We start from the raw sequence: 6,479 nt of genomic DNA, 5'->3' as shown, positions 1-6,479 counted from the left end.
AAATTTTTGAAGAGTTTTGATATGTAATAAGAGTTAGCGGGTTCGCTCGGCTCCAAACGTGGGGTCGGGTGCCCATCACACCCTAGTAAAGTCGGGGTGTGACAGTTCCGCTGTTATTTCTAAGTACCTCTTGGTTTAAATTGATTTGTCCTTGTCAATTGATGTGTTAATTGAATAGAGGGTTCGCCTACTGAGGAGGGAAAGGTAGGTGCCCGCGCGGTCCTAAAATGGGTCGTGACAATAGGTCACAATCACTCTAGTCACAAAATCAATTCAAAGAACACCCTTCCCTCTGCCCCATTCTATGGGTGAATGATTTCTAGGTGGAATCAATCTAATCATTGGCCTTAACAACCACAAACTATCAATTTACAAGGCTATTTAATCAAATCATCTATTACAAGCAGTTTCCATGGTCAAGCTATCATTTTTATGAAACCCTAAGTCTCAATTCACTTAGTTCATGTCTCTAATGGTTCAATTCTTGATTAGAAAGTGATAACCTAGGCCTCTAGGAGATAAATGCATAATAATATTCATAACCCACCAACTATTGAAAGTCTATTAAGTTCAAGGGTTACTATTCCCAATTCACCATTGTAGACCCATAAAAGGGATGATAATCATAGAGATGAAAGCATAATGATGGAAGGAATGGTTGAGACTTACCTCTCAAGGATAATCTTGCCGTAGATTAGAATTTCGCCCTAGGTGCTTGTTGGGAACTGATTTGGATTCTTATGAATAAAGAATTCGGAACTAAGTGTTTAAAAACCGAGATTCTGTCCCCATCGACCGCTGCGATGGTCCACCCACCGCTGCAGCAGTCCCTCTATAGCGAGCAAGTGCCCGCCGTAGCGGACCAAACAAAAATCGACCCTCCGCTGTGGCGAGCCCGATCCCGCTGCAGCGGTCCCGCAACAGCAGTCCAGTGCCGGCCATAGCGGACACCCCAATTCCCAGAGTAATTATACCTCGTACTCTTCTTAAGATCTCTACCATGTAAACTACTCGTCAATAGGAAAACATTTCATACACACACATGCACAATACATACACATATTTTCATTCACATACATTTACCATACATACTTTTGTCATATCCCTACCCGGCCCTGTCTGGACTCGATGTCATCCGTACCCGGCCCTTTTGGGACTCGGTGTTATCCGTATCCGGCCCTTTCGGGACTCGATGTTATCCCCAACTGATCAGTGGGATGCAGAACATACATACATACATACATACATACATACATACATACATATAAATGAGAATACATAAATGAAATTAACATCATAATTAGCATTATCATTATCACTATATCATTCCTTGAAGGATCAACTATCGTAAGATGAAATAGATAATGTCATGAGAGTATTGAGAAGCATGAACTTGGACAGCATTAGAAATGGAATCATCATCCTCGATTTATCACACCTCGAAGGAACGAGTAATATGAGGTAGGACCATCAACAATGAGTAGGATCAAGGGATTCATGGAATGGCTCAATAATCTCATAGTGCCCTCAAATCATAACTTCGGAATTTCTAGAATAGAACAATTATCATCGTCACAACCATTATAGAACATTTTACATTTAACATCATAAGGGCTTTGAAAATCGTGAGTTCATACTTTTGGGAATAAGAACGTCATAAAAATATGGACGGAATCCTAGTATAAGAATCATGCCTTTGAAAGAAAGGGACGAGCCTTAACATACCTTTCGGTCTCCTTAGCCACTTAACGTTTATCCTTCCAAGCTCGTAAATCTACACGTAAACCATTCATACCATCATTAGGCTCCATGTCATATACTCATCTCAGGCCTTCAATTTAATTCTGTTTAGAATCTGCCGAAATTAGAGCAGCATCTCCCCTGTTTATATGCCTAGCCTAAAATCATAATTCAACAACCAACAACAACAAAAACAATACCAACATCATTATCAACAATTCAACACCAATATGCTCCATAAACATCTCACACGATGTTAATCTAATTTCTCAACCCACAAATTCATTACACGATCATTTAATAACTTTTCTTTCGTAAATATGATTAAATCAATACTTATAAGGGAAGATTCATACCTTTCACCGGCTAGGACCGCAATATCTTCAATTATCACCTTGAATCCAAGCCAATTTCTGCCGCAATATGATATTATAATCACAACTATACGCTGTCCGGACCTAACTCTGGGGATTTTACTTAATTCACAGTAAAATTTAGTGGACGGAGGTTGGGGGAAGGTTCCAGAATATTTGGGAACCTTTTTGGGGTGTTTGGTCTGAAATTAAGGGGGTAAGCCCCCTTTTATACTTGTCTAGATTCAGTGTGCACCGACCTAGAATTTGCTCTGTGCGTTCGCGCCACCTTGGGGCGCGTTCGCGCAGAGTAAATCCTCTCTTTCGGACAGTCTGTCTTAACATGCTCATAACTTTTGATCTCGATATTTTGTGAGGACCCACGACCTATGGTTGGAAAGCTATTTCAATTATCTACAACTTTTATTTTTGGTGTGTTTCCAAATTCCAAACTTATAATGGCGCTTTGGCCTCTTTAACTCAGATCATCGGAAAACGTATCCTTACATCATCCTTTTGGAGGGCTTATGCCTATATTTGGTTCAAGGGTCCTTCTTAAGACTTGCTAAAATTCTCATGTAATACTCATATAACTTTTCATATGTCCTTTATAAAACCCCGGCATGTGGGCCCCACCTTGACCTATGATTAGGAGGGCTATTCATCAAGTAATGTATTAACTAATTACACCATACGATCTCCAAATGTCATATATATGTTATTATTGTACTCATATAATATAATCTTCATCCCTAATCCTTGTATAACTTTACTCTCGCTTGAGCTCATACTAAGCCGTTTACAGTCTTGGTAACGCGAAATTTTTCGGGGTGTAACATGAGAAGGCCGCCGTTGTAGCTGCCACGCCGCAGCGGTACATACCCTGCCACAGCGGTGCCACTGAGCCAGTAAGCTCTCTAATTTCACAGTTTTTCAACTCTACCAGCCAACACTTAATCCAAGGACTCACAAACACAAATAAAACATGCATATTGATATAAAAACACCATAAGGACTCATCCGTGGCCTCAAAATTCCCAACGGAGTTCTAATTTCCTACTTCACCCCCAATGGACTAAACATAAACAAACAACAATCATACACAAGCCAAGTTTCCAGTCATTAGGCTTATACATTCGAGTTTCTATTAGCTCGTTCTACCCTTGGGAGGGTTCTATTTGATAGGTTGATCCTTTATTTTTCATAACGACCGGGAGGATTGTTACACTAGATTGTGTTCATGTACATGACCGGCTATGTTATATTGTGGTCCTAGGATCTGCCTATTATCTTGTGGCTACATTGGTATGGGGATAAGGTAATTTTGGGAGGGGGCCTAGTCTTAGCCTTCCCCTGGTGTCCAACTATGCCTGGGGTTCACGAAACCCCTTGGAACTTGTGCGATATTGGGAATACGGGGGCGACGACTCTCCCTTCCCCTTGTTATCCAAATCCCTGCCAGTGGGGCCTTGTGGTATACATATATATCCATGCATAGATACTTTACTCTATAACTTGTGAATGTGTTTGATACATGTATATATATTTGATACATGTGTTTGTATAGTTATAAGTGTGATAAATCTAGTATCCTTAAACTAACCGGGTTCCTTTTTCTTTTTCCCCCTCCTCACCGCATGACCACTTGGGTCAAGATCAACCTGCCTATTGGGCCCCAGGCCCAATAAGAAAATCCTTTCTTCAAAGATATTGAGTCCGCAAAAAATGGAATTAAATAGCTGGCGCGTAGAAGGCCCGGCCATGGGTGAAATTGGTCAACTAGGGGCTTGGTACGCCCCTAGTCTTTCTCTATCATATCCTTTAGTTTGTTTCCAACTTCTCTATTTGAGCTTTGTTTGTATTTGTACAAAACTTGTAAAAAAAAAAAAAAAAAAAAAAAACTCATATCATGTACTGGAATCCTTATTTTAAGAACTAGTCATCTTAGGATAACAGTACCTATGCCATTTAGATTGACTTTAAGTCCCCAAAACAATTTTTCAAAACCCGGATTTAGCATAACGATTTTGTCAAAATTAAATGGATAACCAGCAAAACTACTTCGACACGGGTTGAGTTAACAAAAATAAGAGTTATTCACAAATGTTGCAATATTATTATGAGTAAAAACGGACTGATTTTTAAACCAAAGGACACATTCTTTATGAAATTAAACTAAGTTTTTTTGTAGATCCAAACCAAGACTAAGGATAAAATGTTTTAGACCAAATCCAGATAACAAAATTTGGCAAAGTATTGGGCCAAAAAGCCCCGCTGGTCTTTTTTTTTTTCAGAAAAATGATTAAGACCCAAAAAGGGTCCAAGTTCAACAAAAACGAAAAAGAATTTTGGGCTGAAGCCCACTGAAGGATAAAGAGTTGATGATACTGGTTTTTTTTTAAACAAAGATTTCATACAGGAGTTTATTTGAGCCAAGCCCAGAAGAAAAATGGACGGACCTTTTAAATGGCGAGTTATAATTTTTTGGCTACAAGCCCAAGTCCGAGACCGATTTTTATAGACTTGTAACAAAGATTGTACATTTTCAATATAAATACGCTTCAAACAAAACATTCGTATATAAAAGTTCTTAGATAAGGCGCTCCAAACGTATTAAACAGATCGATCCAAACAAAGTATGAGTTAAGCTTAGACAAAATTATGTACTTAAACATAACAATTTTTATATTCTTCATAAATAACATATATGAAAGGATGACAACTTTTATATACCCTCTTTACGAACAAAATATACCATCCTTATATATAAAGGGAGATTATTTTACCTGGATATTATAAATCCAAATCTAAGTACCCTATATACAAAGGGAACATGTTCAAAATCTTTTTCTCAAAAATGCTATGCAAATGACAAGATATTTGCGAGAATAAACAGTTCATGTAAATTCTCATAAATTGGAATTCGAAGGTCAATCGTAGTATGGATCCTTAATGCTGTAGTGTTTAACACCTTTCCCAGGGGATCATTAGAACCCTTACCTGGAACTCTGGATTACGAAGGATTTTTCACGATATTTGAATAAACCTTTCACCTTCAGTTTTCCTAATTTCCTAAAAATTTGGTGGTAAATCTTTTAAAACAAAGTCCGAAAGAGCACCAACAAGCTCTTAGTAGCTTTTCCAAGTGCTAATCCAGCCCGCAAAAATGCGAACTGTTACACAAAGTACGGACCTTGTTCAAGGGCTTTGGTGAGATTTTCCTCTTTATGGAATTTAACCGTAAAGAAGTCCCAACCTAGATCAATCAGGATTAGGGGCTCTATTGGTTTCCATAGATCCATCAATTTTTATTTGAGGATGTGGTGGGGAATTTTTTTGCTGAAATTTTGATAATTAAGGAGTATCTCCATGATTGGTATAGTACGTCTTCCTCCTTCTTAGAGATAGATTGGATCTCGGAGACATTCTCCTTCTTCTCTTTTGAATTTTTGAACATCAGCATTGCTGTGAAGTGTGTCTTGGTATGTATTGGAGGTAGTATTGTTTTTCTCTAATACTACCTCTTTGTGACTATGTTTTGGAGTTTGGTCTTCCTCCATTAGGGTGGTTCCGGTGATAGTGAGGGTGGAGTTTCCATTGCCAGGCTATGGATTTTGGTCATGGGCGGAGTGTAGTTTCAGAGATTGGTTAGAGTTTTTCTCTCATCCCTAACCCAAAGCCCACCCTTCCCTTCGTTTTTTCCCCATTCTCTATTTCATCCAAAACAGAGTCACCCCCACCCCTTCCCCTTCTCGCCATTCTCTGTTTCCTCCGAGAAAATCACCGCCCCACCCTTCTTTTCTTCTTCGACGTCTTCTTTGGTGAGTTTAGGCCACGCTCCGGTGGAAAATCTAAACAAACACAATTTGGAAAGTCAAAGATCTTGTCACGACCCAGCTCCGTGGGCCGCGACTGATGTCCTACTTGGACACCCCAAACAAACGTACATACTAACTCGTCATATTTTTATCTAACTCAAACTTTCATATTAATTATCTCGAAGTATTAAAAGCAAATATTATCTTAAGCGGTCGCGCGTGCAAAAATTATCCATCATAGTCGGCGGGGGGCTGCCATCACATCGCCGAACGTATATACACACACATATACAAAAGTACGGGCCGTTTAGGCCGCACCCAATCTGATAGGTTACGGAATATGCACGCTCGGATACATACACGTATCTGTTCTAAATGGACGCTTGGAGGAAATATAGTAGCGAACCCGGGACCGGGCAAAGTAAGAGACAGATCGTAACCAAACGAACACACACACGACCCATTACCCACATATATGACTACGGGCCTCTACAAACCAAAACGAGAAACATATGACGGGGCAGGGCCCGCCGTACCCCAAATAATCAAATATACAAAAACATAAAAT

Source organism: Lycium ferocissimum, chromosome 12 (genome assembly GCF_029784015.1).
Source record: "Lycium ferocissimum isolate CSIRO_LF1 chromosome 12, AGI_CSIRO_Lferr_CH_V1, whole genome shotgun sequence".
NCBI lineage: Eukaryota > Viridiplantae > Streptophyta > Magnoliopsida > Solanales > Solanaceae > Lycium > Lycium ferocissimum.
This window is presented reverse-complemented; position numbering follows the sequence as displayed.